This window comes from Battus philenor, unplaced genomic scaffold, assembly GCF_028537555.1.
Source record: "Battus philenor isolate CCGP_79_NKW_IND1 unplaced genomic scaffold, ilBatPhil1.0.hap1 SCAF_11, whole genome shotgun sequence".
NCBI classification, from domain to species: Eukaryota; Metazoa; Arthropoda; class Insecta; order Lepidoptera; family Papilionidae; genus Battus; species Battus philenor.
In genome coordinates, this window is record NW_027181673.1 from 2,111,879 (window position 1) to 2,126,930 (window position 15,052).

General features: G+C 32.8%; 1 protein-coding gene across 1 annotated transcript in view; it reads left to right on the forward strand.

Moving 5' to 3' along the window:
• LOC137931922 (protein qua-1-like) overlaps positions 1–15,052 on the forward strand; it is an 89,028-nt gene that overhangs the window by 1,313 nt on the left and 72,663 nt on the right. The window lies entirely within an intron of this gene.

Here is a 15,052-nt window from a genome sequence, read left to right on the forward strand (position 1 = left end):
GGATCAATTAACTTTATGTAAATGAAAATATCGGCGTTAAAGATTATTTTTACTTTATTAAACAAGGCAATGCGCGTTTGTTTATATTGCAGTATTCATTTAATGAAATACACTGATATTCATATGTAACTTTTATTGAGATAAACACATCGAACTGAACGACAATGAATACACAATAGCTCGCCACCAATTCGCGTTACACAAACAGAGGCCGCCGTCTGCCTTTTGCATTCAAATGAACTCGAGTCGCGTGCGTTGGACAATAGTCAGTAATTTATTCTTCGTAGTCTCCACCATGGGTTGTAGTGAAATTAATTATTGTAATTTCCGTTTAAAATTCGTTGTAAAATGCGATACTACGTTCAGAAACGTGTATTATGATTTTTGTCAGTGAAATTTTTATTTTAATAAATCAGAAAAGTTAGATGCTTATCTGTATTATTTATACAGGTTGATTGTAAATAGGTTTGAAAGCTTTAAGATATATAAATTATCGTAAAAAAGCTTCATACTTTTTACCCCTATATTTGAACACATATAAAGCAATCACTCTGACATATGTCACAATTTTTTTTATTGCAATGCTATAGACACAGTAACTTCTGGTAATTATTTTAATATATCTAACATATAAAATTCTCGTGTCACGGTGTGCGTAATTGAACTCCTCCGAAATGGCTCGACCGATTTTCGTGAATCTTAGCGTGCATATCGGCCAGGGTGGAGAATCGGACACCACAAACATTTTTCATCCCCCTAAATGTTAAGGGTGTACAGACTTTTCATCACTTACTCAGACTGCTCCCGATTCTAATTCTAAAGACGTAATTACGTAAACTTATGTGAAAACCTTAATATACCTCCGTTCAACTTACCGGACCTTCTCAAGAAAAAATCTACAGTAGAATCTTTTGACAAGATGGCCCGGCACATTGCCCTAAATCTCAAGGCATTTAACGGTCTGTAGCGCTTGGGTAGCGACTTGAAATAAAATAATGTACCAACTAATATATAATTGAGCAAAACCTACAAATTATATTGTTAATATGTATAAATTTTAGCTGTATTTACTTATCCATAAGAGAAAATTGTGTAAGAAAAATTGTAAAAATTATAAAACGCTGTCGTGCCTCGCAGCTGAGAGAAGAAAGATCCGTATCAAATAGCGGCAACTCTCTCCCAACTGTCTGCGCTTAGTAAAAGCGAAAAAAAATATTAAAAAAAATAACGATACAAATTAGAATTAATAAAAATATGTTAAGGGTGGTCCACCCCTAATTTTTTTTAAATTTTTTTGACAAGATCTTTTGTTTTTATTTTTTTATGATACAGCACACAAAATACATACAACCCTAAATTTTCACTACTCTACGATTTACCCTTATTTTTTATTTGTTAATTAAAAACTTTTAATTTTTGTTTGCGGGATCAGCTAGTTGTCTATTTAAAATCTAATTCGACTTTTGAAAACAGTTTTCCTCACTATTATCACTACGTCCTTACATATTACTTAAGTGTAAGAAGGAAGCATCTGACAGCGTCACACACCAACGTTCACCGGAAGGTTCACTCAAGATCTTAGGCGACGTTAAGGCTCTGCAGGGATATTTTGAGGAGTTCAGTTGCTTAAATCAAAAGAGAACGCTCACACAAAATGAACGCAGTACTAGGTATCACGACTTTCAGCAACCAGAACAAGGAGGAGGAATGAAAGGATAAATAAAAATATAAGTATTACAGTGTATTCATGAGCTCAATGTGAAAAATCTGAATAATGCGGTATTGAATACAGCGTGTTTTCAATTCGAATTAAACAGAACGGCTTTTCATAATAGGTTTTGTACTGTAGCAAGGATTATCGAGAATATCACTTGTTTTATTGTCACGCTTTTCTCACATTTTCCGTTTACGGTTCATTTATTAGTAACTGTCTGTTTGTTTATTTTGAAATAACACGCGTTCACTACTAGGGAATGCTCACGTACAGAAATTCTACGGTGATGTGTTTCAATCTATTTTATAAACGGTGATTGTATACAGGTGTAAAAACTTAAAGTGAATTATATTCAAAAATCAATGGTTTCAGAAATAATAAGTAAAATAACATTTACACAGCAATAAAAAACCTTTTCTAAATGTGGATAACAATTTCAAATTAATTACAATTATTGTATTATTTTTTCTGAGGAGACGTTTGCAGGATGTACAAGACCAGATGGGTAAAACGCCTATAAGAGTGACAAGAGACACGAAAAGAGAAAAAATAGAGGCATGGGAGTATGATAGATGGAGAAGTTTAAGAGAGATCTGCGCCTAAAAAGCGACTATTACTTATTTGTAGAAATATAGGCTTTTTAGTGCCTTTGTAGATTTTGCTAGAAGTTATCGATCTTTTATAATAAGTTAAAAATATTTTTACTGGTAATAAAAATGTAAAAACATACAAATGACTACTTATATTATGTTAATTATTAAGATATATGTCAACTGTTATTTTTTTAATGAACAAATAAAAATTGAATTATTTCGAAAATAGAACCTTATTTGCTACTAGTACGAGGTTGTTGAGATTATTTAATAAATTATTGGGAAACTAATCGTGGTTTCAGTTTACAACCACTGTGAAGCATAGGCCTCTCAAAAAGATATCTATGAGAAGATATTATACAGTGGCCACGCTAGGCAGGTAGGTTGGTGATAGTAGTGTGATCATCTAGAAACTTGTGAACATTGGTAATCGTATATAATTAATGCACAATTTGTAAATTATATAAGATTGTAGTCCAGAAATCGAATTAGCAACCTACGACCAAAAGTCTCCGATGATCAATAAATTATTAAAATTGGTCGATCACATCATGTAAGTTGTTGATTAAAAAAAAATATCCTAAATAAAGAAACTCGATAGTTCTCTTAAGAATGGCCGTAAAAGTCTTGTAGAAAGATCTCTTGGCACAAGTTTTAGTTTACGCTCGCCGGTTGCTTTGTGAAATGCTTTGAGCTATGTTGAATTTACTAAAAATAATATCGCATCGTACAAACGATTGTTGTGTTTTTGAAATGTATTTTGTATTTTCTCGAATATCTTGGATTTACTGCGACTTGCCACTACGCCGTATGCTTTGTCCGACGCTCTGCTGTCGGTTCCATTTCAAAGAAAGAAAAAATAAATAAAAATGTAATCCTGATATTTCTAACAAAAGTGTATTATAAAATAGTCACAGTAGATCTAGTTTTTCCTTCATATTTCAAGAACAATACTCAACAACACTGTTTATAATATACAGGATGGTTGGTAATTGGTGTACAAACTTCAAAGGAAGAAATGTATAACTTATTGCTGTCAACAAATGTATTTTTATCGACTACAGGCAAATGATTTGACCTCTGTCTTACCTAATGTTAAGTTACGACGAGATCTATGATGATACATTCTAGCCTGGAAGAAATCACTCTTGATTTAGAAACACCAAAGTTATTGTTAGCTTAAAATAACGACATCCGCAGGTTGTTCCATACCTTCGCTGTTAGAAATATAATAGTAGTATTAAAACGCTTAGTGTGAGTTGAAGATTGATTTGATTTTACGACTTTTATTAACATAATTTTATTTTGTTAATCTCTCGTTGATTGACCAAAAATATTGTTCCAGCATCAAATGTTGCTCCAAATATTTAAAACTATATAAACCACGCTAAGATATTTTATTGGAGAGTCATAAATTGTGTATAAATATCTGATTTTGTTGTCAAATAATAAAGTGTTCTGTTATAAATTCTGTTAAGATTACTGGGTGAGTAAACTTAATGATAAATAAGCAATCCTTATTTACTAATAAGGCTTTGTATTTGTGACATTATCGAAGCCGAAATGAGTTCAATATTAACATGTTTCTTGTACGAAAATAACTGATGTAACTTAGTGGATTGACTAAATTAATATGACAGTTGGCATTCCATGCAGCTGAACAGAGACCGCTGGGGCCTAAAGTTTCTAAGGTCTGCCTATAAGACAGACGGAACCTTGTTAAGGTCACCAGAAAACACTGAGTGTAAGGATTAGAACTGGCCCTATTGAAAGTCCTTGATGTAGACCCATGATTAGCAGTGGATTACAGTGGTATAAATTATGATGATAAGAAATATTTTTTTAATTACTTCTGTCCACATATGACGATACAAATATGCAATGTTTGACACGAAAGTGAGTACATAAAATAGAACAGACATACATACATTTAACCTAGGCGTATAGGTAACTTGTACTCATTTATTTCAAGGTTCAATGATAAAGAGAATTGTTTACTTAAATAACATACGTGCGTGATTTATAGACAGATCTTTCGTCTTTTTTCAACTTTTTTAGAATATGGAATACTGATGAAACTAAGAGGTGGTCTGCACGTTCCCGTGTGAAAAGACCGCCCATTGTACTTTTTTCTAGTTTTTTTCTTTTGTCTAGTTTTTTTCTTCTATATAAATAAGTATAATTTAATACTCTTTATAGTATATATATGTCAATGTATACATATATGTAGTAACTATTATAACAGAGCTGTGACATGAACAAGAATATATAGTGTAGTGTTTCAATAAGTTTCTTAAAATTAAATCAATATTTGTTACAAATTATCAAGGTTTTACTTCTACGATCTCACATATATATTATACGCCTGGTAAGATTGGTGGCCGTTTTGTGGTAGAGGACAATATATTGTGGCTTCGTACGTATTAGTGGATTTCAGATTGGAAGTATTTATCAAGTTAGACTTCGCTAGTTAGCTACGGCATAGCTGACTGACAGGGCTGTCAGCTTTACGGATTTCACGCGAGAAGGCTTTATCCTCTCCAGTCGATTAAATCGCCCGCCCTGAATATACAGTTTACTGATACAGCAACATGATTTCGGAAATGTCTCTTACAGTTTGCGTACGTAAGGGTCTATTTATTTGAAACCTATTGAATTTATTATTTACAAATGTCTTACAATATTTATTTTGCATTTCTTTAGAATAATTAATGTTATTAGTAAGTACGTCAATATAAGGATACAAGAAGAGTCCAGTCTGATTGAAACTAATTTCAAATTGAGATCTCTTGCAATGTCATTCTTCAAGTTACAATGTATACTTATGCAGTAAGTAAGTGGAGGCGAGCCACGATTCAAACACTTATATGTTACTGTTACGTATCTTTTAGGCGATGGTCATCAATGAACGAAATTGCGAGTGGAAGGGAGTTACCCGAGCATGTTTTCTTTCTAAATGGCTAAGAAGATAGTCAAGAGTGTTCGAGATGGTATATATTTGGATATAAACAAAGACTGTTTACAATTTCAACACAAATACGATAGCAGCGACCTCAACACAAATGGCGTTCTAATAAAAATTGTTGTTTGAATTCAAACGCAAAATAATAATTTAATATACAAGTGTTGTAGCTTTGGCAAACAATACGGAGAGTAAACGCTATATAGAGTTCCAAATTTACTTTGTCTTAGAAAGTGCTCACTAGAAACACGCTCTAATTTTATTGGTGATTATTTTCACAAATGTCATTTATAGAATAGTAAGAGCTAGAGGCGATATAGCTCGAAGAATTGCTCATCTAAAGTAGCAGCGGTAACATCGCTCGTGCAAATTATAGTTGGGGCCGAAAGTTTCTTGAGTAGCGAACATGAACTGGTGGAGTCAGTGTGGCCCCCCACTAGGTAGACCGAGAGAGTTAAGCCCGCGGAAAATCGCTGGTTGCGGGCAGCGCAAAATCGATCTTCGTGGCGGTCTTGGGAACCTATGCCTTGCAATGTGGGTCCACTGCCTGGAAAGACGAAGAACTAATTTTTTAGTAGTTTTCTTTTAATGACCTTTTTAATATTGTTATAACATACTTCCTTACACATTTCGAACTGTCAAGGTAAAGTAATGAAACGTGTAGTCAGGACCTGTCAATAGAAAAAATAAAATAAAATACGTACTTCTAACTGATCACTTTATTAATTGATTTATCACAATAAAAACACTTATTACCGGTTCTTCCTAAACGCCTTTTTGTACTTAATTGACGACTAGTTTGACAGGTAGATTTATGTGTTTTTATTTACACAATAAGTTTTTTTTAAATATTTTTTTCTTCATGTCTCTCCATAAGAACTTTCCTCAAGCTCTGACGAAAATGTGAAAAAATAATTAGGTGGAGCCAATTTCAAATTTTATGCGTATCAATATATTACTTTGATTGACTGATTTTTGTGGGATATGTGTATATTACATTAAAAGGTTTTTTTAGATAAAAGTAGCCTCAGTTACATCTTATTATATCAGCTACCTGCAGATACAAGTCTCTTTAAAATTGGTTCAGCCGTTTCGGAGAATAGCAGGAACAAATCGACAGACAGACAGACAAAAATGTAAAAAAATGTCCAAATCCATGTATTAAAATGCAGTTATTTCAATATAACGAACATTTATTCAAATTTTATTTATTGATGATGATGAATTCGTGGGATAGGTGATTTTATTTATATAAAATAAACGTAACCAGCCATTACAATTCAATTATGATAATTACTTTATTGTTCACCAGTTGTTTTAAATGCTAAACGCGTTCATTAATTATTTACCAATCGGTTATCTGTTTGAATAGACCGGAGCACGTCTCGTCGATTTAATTCAATTAATTTCATTTAATTATATAAAAATGCCTCAAATCTAATTAAATATGCGACAAAATCATTTCTCAATAAATGATATAGAGTTCGTAATACAATTTTAACGATCTTGTTTATTAATCTATTTATTAACTGTCAAATCACCACCATGGACGCAGCACTTTTGTATGATCGCATTATTAGCGCCAGGCAAAGAAAACAAAATTAAAAGATGCTGTAAAAATAATCAAATTTAACAAGAATTGTAGATGAAGGAAATGAGGTAATTTGTAAAATAATATGAAAGTGTGATGAATGAAAGAAATTGTGATGAATTAAATGCCAATAAAACTATAAATACTGAAAAAAATATTATTCTCGAAATTAACGGAGGTTATTAAAAATCTACTGCCAGCGCCATCTAGCGGCATCGGTAGGAGTAACAGTGCACCGAACTCCATCTTGTATTGAATATGAGAAACTTCGTTCGTTACATATATGTAGTAGATGTGATAAAATTAAATAATTGATATATATGTACATAGCAAAAGATGGCACCACGTTTTATATTACATAATTCTACGCTTGCTCTATAGGAATCTTGAAAAATATGTAGCTACGCCTGATTACCAGATTAACTTGATTTAATATGTTACTTTTAAACATTATAAATGTTGTGTACTATATTTTAAAAATTCCTTTGATTAATAATAAAACATTAAAATCAATACTACAACAATAGCAATTTCCAAAGACCTTGATTATGTTTAAAACTCTGTTAAAAGTACATTATAATTTTTATTTGGACGTAGGACGATTTAGAAGTCTTGTCGATCTTTAACGCATAACATATGTTGCGCACGGCTGGCATTGCGCAAAATGGCCGTATGCAAAGCCTTTCCCCCGCGCCCCGCACCTAGAGGGCCTCCACGGAACTTCACACCGCGTCCCACGCACCGATATCTCTCCCACTAGCGCGCAGGCCCGTATAAATGAAAGCGAGACCGAGGTACCATAACCAACCGCACACTCTGTCGAGGTGGACGCGGTCTCGGCCCAGCTCTTCACGGGGCTCCGGGTATTCTCTGAGTACCTCCACAGGTTCAAGCTCAAGGAGGACCCCTCGTGCTTCTGTGAACCGGGCGTTGACCAGTGTCCCGCATTCGGGGGACTCCGGTTCGACTTCGAGTGCCGGTCCGGTGAGAAAATCAGGGAGGAATCTATAGCCTCCTTGATAAGAGAAGAAAAAACCAAAGAAGAGTTCCTCCTACTCTGTAGAAAAATAATAAGTATAATAATAGATAGAAATAAAAACTAATAAAAATGTAAACAACAAAAATAAAAAAAAAATTATAATGTAAAACCAAATGATATTGTAATAATCCTTTATAAAAATAAAATAATAAAAATGTAAAAGAGTAATGAGGGATGAATGAAAGGCGTTAAAGAGCGAAAGGGAAAGACAGAAGAATTGTGGCAAGAATGAAGAGAACGAAAGATCATACGATGTATGAAAGACGATAATGAAAATAAAAAAACATGTGAAAAAATTAAATAATGTTGAATAGTCCCTGTCCCACACAAAATAGGGGGTAAGAGAGGCTCCCAATAGTGGGGGCCATAAAAAAAAACCGCACACTCTAGCTGGCACGGTACCTCGAAGCATATAGTTAGTCTTGTAATTATTTAGTTGTAGAATGTGTGTAATATAAATATTTAGTTGTTGTTATATTCGTGCGTGTATATTTCTAACGAATAAACGTATTTGTTTACTTCATCGTCCTGCGTGTTTCTTTTCGGAGTTAACCCCGCGTGTAAAGCTACAGTCTATTAAATGTCAACGTGAAAAGTCCGTGAAACGAGATTGGAGCCGCAATATCATTTGTAGCTTTTACACGGTGAATACCACAGTCGATCTATGTTTTTGATACTAGTTGTTTCTGAAACTTGCGATGAGTTAGAAACGAAAGTAGCATATAAAATTATTCAATTAAATTGTACGATTATCGACCAGTGAAATTTATCTACAAATAGGAAAGATAGTAACAGATATATCATGTTTTTATCAGGACATGGGCGATAAAGGAACTTTGTTACACTGTTCAAGTTAAAATAAAAACGCTTGTTTCTAGCGCGAGCGATCAGAGGTGGGATCAGTATCCTTTCTTAGATTGCAGTGTGGTCCACGCTGCCGTCCATTTATACTTATACTTTACTTAGTTATAAACAACACTAAATTGACCAGGAAAGCCTCGTCTCTACTGCCTCATCTTCCATCAGAGTGTTTAATGCAAGTAAACCCGAATGCTTTGGTTTAGTATAGTTCACGGACCCTTTCGATCCGTGAACTCATTCCCGATGAAGCTGTAAAACCTTTAGGGCTAACAACAAAAACTTTACGGATACAATACGAACACTTGTTTGTATGAACACATTTGATAGTTCCTAACTATAGTTTTATTTCCTTGTAAATAAAAAAGGTTGCTAACTATGATGAACTAAGCCTTTGTTGTTACAGAACAAGTAAAGGTAAAGTTTTTTCTTCTTGTGACATAATTCTCTTTGGTGTAAATCTCAGTTATATTTCCATTCATATTTTATAATAACAGAACAATGCCGTCGACGCACCATACAAACTATGGAAGTTAACTTTGACTTCGGAGCGGACTGTGTTAATGTAACGGGCCGGAGTTGTGTTGTATTGCAGTTAGCTGTTTCAACTTTATTGTAGTACTTGCCATATGATTTCATAAAATTTTTGAATACATTCCGTTCTAACTTTACTATTACATTATATTTTACTGCACATAGCATTATCGTCTGTTATTATTGAGTGCAGAATGTATTTTTGTTACAATATTTTTATTGAAACAAAATTCGATTCGATCTCAGAGTGATATTTTGTTGTTTCTGATTTAAAAAAGATATCCCAGAAGAAACTATGGTCAATGACTTAATCTATTCTGTTATCTTCAAATAAAAATTCAAATGACAGAAGTATGTAGTTTCAGGCCGCGTCAACAGATGGCGTTAGTTTCTTTTGCGCAGTAGAATTGATATTAACATAATAACAAATTTACTCATTTAATCAAACTATTATCACTTTTATGACTCAAGAAAGGAATGTCAGAAGAGGTTAACTTGATTTAAACTAGAATCAAAAGCTCCACTATAATAATGTCCTCTCAAAACAAAGCTGCACAGTGAACAATCGTCTCATGATATCAAGAGCCCACAACATAATAATTACGCTATTTTTACAATCGCCTTCCTAAACGTTTTTATACAGATATTTAGTGCAAAAATTCCCGAGCTATATATTTCATATTACCATTAAAAAAAATTAAACTACAGTTATTTTTGATCGCTTAAAACAGGCTTCATAGGAAGGCTCTAGGTCACCCAGAGAGCAATGGAGAGGGATATACGTAGAGTTTCGGTGCTAGATCTAATCGGAAATTAGATCGCAGAAGAACCAAGATCATAGACGGAGAAGAATTGCCCGTGAAGTGGCAGTGAGTGAGGCACATTGCTCTTGCAACCAATAGTCGTTGCGGATGAAAGATTCTGGAGTGACCACGAGTAGGTAGACGCCGGTAGACCATACAAGGTAGACCGAAACATAGTTATGCCTTGCAGTGGGCGTCCATGGGCTGAAAAGTAAAAGAAGGCTTTTATCTAATTTTTTTAAATATTATAAAAATTTATTTCGAAATATTTTTGGTTAAATATTATTTATAAGAGAGTACATGTAACTAATTGGTAGTATAAAATCTGCAGGGATAGATGGTAAACCATAATCATCAATATGTATCAGTCCAAATATTAAAAACGATTTTTCTAACTATATCATCATTACGATTTTTAATATTATCGATACCATCGATTTTTGTATCTAGGTATATTAGTATTTATATAATATTCTTTATTGTACACTAGGATACATTTAAATAGTTTCACAATAATAAACTAAAAAATCACGATGGGCGGTTTTATCTATCACACAAGGCAATCTTTTTCAGACAACCGCGGTATTGAAAAGATAGGAGTATAAATAATAGGTAGGTAATGTGTACAAAACATACACATATATAAACATATACAAAGTATACTTATTACAGTATAAATCAAACTGATTTGTATCGCAATTGCTTCAGAAAGAATAAAGAAACAGAGGAACGGAAAAAAATTATGTAAAACAAACGAATTTTTTTTATTAAGTTATTATGTTATATACATACAATAAGTAATATATTTTGAATATAAACAAGACGAACTTAATCTATATTTAACGATCTTCCAGATAGAAGATTAAGAAACTCCACGGAACACAGATTACAATTTCGGTCACAATGGAGATTAATTATTTTACTTGTAAATTGATTTTTAACTGAATTTACGGTTCATTGTAAGTTTATTTATCGTTTGAAAATTTTAAAGCACTAACATTAAGCGATGGACAATTAAATCGTGTAAATTTTCCAAAATCACTTTTTATTTTGAAATTAGATGTACTTATTTATTACTTAATTATATTAAGTGCCATAACTTGAAGTCCCAGTGTGTTTCACAATTGGTAACTTAGTTTCGGCATTGAAAGATTGTCTCTAGATACCATAGAGAATAGACATCATTTCAGCTGTAGGGCTTACAATACCGAACTAAAATCAGAATACCAGTATTTGATATTTGAAGTTGGAAATATCGGGATACCGAAACACACATAGAAATCTGCTAGTTATGTTTTTACTTACCTTAGTTTTTATATTTACTTGTTAACAAATCTAATATATAAAATTCTCGTGTCACGGTGTTCGAACTTGAACTCCTCCGAAACGGCTTGACCGATTTTTACCAAATTTTACATGCGTATTCAGTATGTCTGAGAATCGGCTACTTTTCCATACCCCTAAGTTATAAGGGTAGTCCACCCCTAAATTTTATTTTAAATTTTTTAGACAATTTTTTTGGTTTTTATCTTACATTATTTACTTATCTTACATTTGTTAATTAAAAACTTTAATTTTTTTTGCAAAACAACGTTTGCGGGATCAGCTAGTTATATATGAAATCCAATAAATATTGTTTCGAATTGAGTACATATTATTTATTCTATAACATAAGGAGTAGGAGTAGATATTTACAAAAAACGTGGAAGTGAAAAAAAAGTAAATGTTAATTTTATTACATTTAACAAATAAAGAGGCTCATGTTTCATTATATAATTAAATAAGCAAAAAATATAATTCAATTGACAGTGTTTATGAAATAATATAGATATCTTACGTTTTTTTTTATTAAAGTATGCTCTTAACCCTTAATAACCTAGAGTTTCAATTTTGATACCAGTCTTTTAACACGGCAAACACAGCAATATTTAAAAAAATCACTTTCGTAAATCAGGCTACTAAGGGTTAAAACAATAAAAAAAAAACAAACACTCAAACGTTTCATTATCAATTGAGGACGGAATTTTCGTACAAATTAAATTAGATTTATATTGTGCATAAATTCAATTTTTATCAATTAATGCAATATCAAAATACCGGTATTTTTACATGAATACCGGTTTTTAATAACGGACAAAAATCGTCCGGGATTCCGGTATCCGGGATCCCGGTATTGTAAGCCCTAGTTGTACGACATCCACTGCTACTGCACATGGGATTCCCCTGTAGATTTCTAATAAGACCGTTTTTAAATTTTTTTCTCATTAAACCTTTATCATTGTTGGACAGTGTCTCTACTTAGATAATAATTTTTTTTTTAATCCCATAATCATCTTTCGTTCTTACAGTGTCTTTCATTCTTTTATCTATTTTGGTTCAGATTATATATTATTTCTACCCGCAGTAACTGTTTTGCTAATAATACTCTTATAATGCGAATAGCCAAGAAGTTTAATAACCCACCAGCGGCATTATATCGAGCCAATTATAACTTTTTTATTTATTTATTTATGGCCCCTGCAATTGGGGGCCTCTCGTACCCCTAACTTTTTGGGATTAGGGACTTTATTGTTCAATAATTTTTTTCAGTCTTTTCTTTATTTACCACTCTCTTTCACGCTTCACAATATCTTTCATTCTTTACTTTTGTCCTTCACAATATCTTTCGTTTTGCTCTTTTATACCTTCTTTCTTTCCTCGCCTTTCTTCCATCATCTTCTTACTCTAAGGTGGCTAGGTACATTTTATTTATTTTTATTCTTTAATTTTATCATACATTTAATTTATCTTTATTTACACATTTATTTTACATTCTTAATTCCTTATTACACATTTCTTTTCTATTTCTTATTATTAGTTAACAATTTATTTTGTGCAGAGTTTATTAAGTACCTTATTGTATACAGTTTTATTTCTTTCAACCGTATCGCTAATTATAACTTAGGAGTCTTCAAGACAGGAATAAATAGGTTTCTTCTAGGTAAGCATGTAGCAGAGTAGATCTTGTCGTCGCTTAACATCAGTCGAGATAGAGGTGAAATGCTTCGTTTATAAAGGATTAAAGAAACATTACCTCTGATAAGATCAGTTGGTGGCGACTATATAGTACTTTCCGTCGACCTTGACAAGTCAATCTGTTCACTTAGTCGGTAGATGTTCATCGCTGCGCTTGTCGATCTATGTATTCCACTCCCGAACCTTATAGCCCTAGTAGCTAGTGCATTATATGTTCACTAATTTTCCAAAAAGATTGGTTCTCATTAATATAACATAAAAATATTAACCCTTAAATGCATAATGATGAAAAACTGCAACATACCACTTAAAGATCATAAGTAATAGTAAATTCGTAGTGTAGTATATCTACAACATAAGAATTTTTTAAAATAAATAAGGTTAAAATGTAAATTTTCTGTATTTTTTTCTATTTTCAGTGCATTGTAGTGTACTTATTTGCAAGATATATATATATTTTTAAAGTATAAATAAATATCATGCATTTAAGGGTTAAAGAATACAATTTTTTTGAATAAAACATCATCCAATATAACTAAGTTGTATGAAATATTCATATCATAAAAACATGCTGATTTTTAAAAAATTTATCTTTGCTTTTAAAGAAATCATATCAGAAAAATAAAATGAAGGACTATAATATTTACTAGTGCACTCTATTCAATTGATTTAAAATGTAAACATAAAGCAGCTGATCTTGCGATAAAATATCCAAATACAATTTTCTTTTTGAACAAAGATCAAAAATATTTTAAGTCTTTAGAATTACATCGAATAAAAATTTAGGTAAATAAATCAACCTAGATTAAAATAATAAAATAAACATTTAACAACTTTAAAAGACTATCCAACTAAATCTAATTAAAAAACCTTAAAATGTTCTGCATGTTAATATTCTATCATCATCGTTTTGATAGATGTTCACTGCAAAGCAAAGGTCTTCTCCAAAGATCACTACTATTTATTATTTCTGATCATGATCATCATTGTTATCTTAGAAGGCTTTTAAAGCTTCATCGTAATTGAGTCCACGGAATCCGTGAACTTGTAACTTGCATCGCCACTCTGACCATCGCCATGTTCGATGTGCTTTGCTCACTGGCACAACACACTTGTGATTATTGTACTTATTCTCTGTTTATGTAGTTGCTGTTAGTTAGAGGCTTTTACAGTTTCATCGGAACTGAGTTCACGGAGCGGGAGGGTCCGTGAACTTAAAAACTTTAAAGCTGGTTGGGCGCGTATCAGATGCATCAAGGCAATCGCACGTAGTAAAGCGCTCTACCCGTGTAGAGTTGTTGGTGTTATGTGCATGCGGCTTGGGACGGCAGCGTGGACCACCGGCTAGCCAAGGAGGGATCTGGATCCAACCTCAGTTCACCCACGCTGTTCGCGGTTAGGAAGTGAGCGGCCGCTCTCTCGAAATTAGGTGTTGTGTGGTGAGTAGCATGGTTCTGTTGTGTATAAACCGATGACCTGTGTGGAGTGTAGCAATTGCAGAGGTTGCTGGGGAATCCTTGTAGCTACGTCAGTAACCTTGGTTTCTCTGCACATTTTCTCAATCATGATTTGATTTAACAGCGAAATTCCAAGCATAGCTTTCTTCATTGTTCTCATGACGACTTTCAGTCTTCTTTTAAAGGTCATCATAAGTGACCACGTCTCAGATAGATAAAACATCATCGACAATACACAGGTACACCTACGTCTTTAGACATTACGGTATTTACGACTATAAGATTTCTAGGAGCATGCCGGGCGTCTATTCGAATTGGATTCGGCTAGCGATATCTTTTTAAAAGTTGGACTTACCTAGACAGGAGTGTTGTCCCAGGTTTATTATCGTTTACAACTTAAGATATAGCACCTCGGACTACTACATATACAATTTTTTTATTAAATGATTCTATTGTTTATATTATTATTCTTCGAAGTGGTGTATA